Source organism: Nematolebias whitei, chromosome 9 (assembly GCF_014905685.2).
Source record: "Nematolebias whitei isolate Nwh7 chromosome 9, NemWhi1, whole genome shotgun sequence".
In the NCBI taxonomy this organism is placed as follows: Eukaryota; Metazoa; Chordata; class Actinopteri; order Cyprinodontiformes; family Rivulidae; genus Nematolebias; species Nematolebias whitei.
The window spans coordinates 33,749,511-33,749,710 of NC_056506.1; the positions used below are offsets into that span (position 1 = coordinate 33,749,511).

The 200-nt window shown below is 62.5% G+C and overlaps 1 protein-coding gene across 1 annotated transcript in view; it reads left to right on the plus strand.

The window, feature by feature from the left end:
- Positions 1–200, plus strand: part of LOC119414230 (zonadhesin) — an 11,248-nt gene that overhangs the window by 7,495 nt on the left and 3,553 nt on the right. The window lies entirely within an intron of this gene.

Here is a 200-nt window from a genome sequence, read left to right on the forward strand (position 1 = left end):
GTGCCACGGCCACCAGTGGTCAATGAGACGATGACCACCACTGCAGTGCCACGGCCACCAGTGGTCAATGAGACGATGACCACCACTGCAGCGCCACGGCCACCAGTAGTCAATGAGACGATGACCACCACTGCAGCGCCCCGGCCACCAGTAGTCAATGAGACGATGACCACCACTGCAGCGCCCCGGCCACCAGTGGT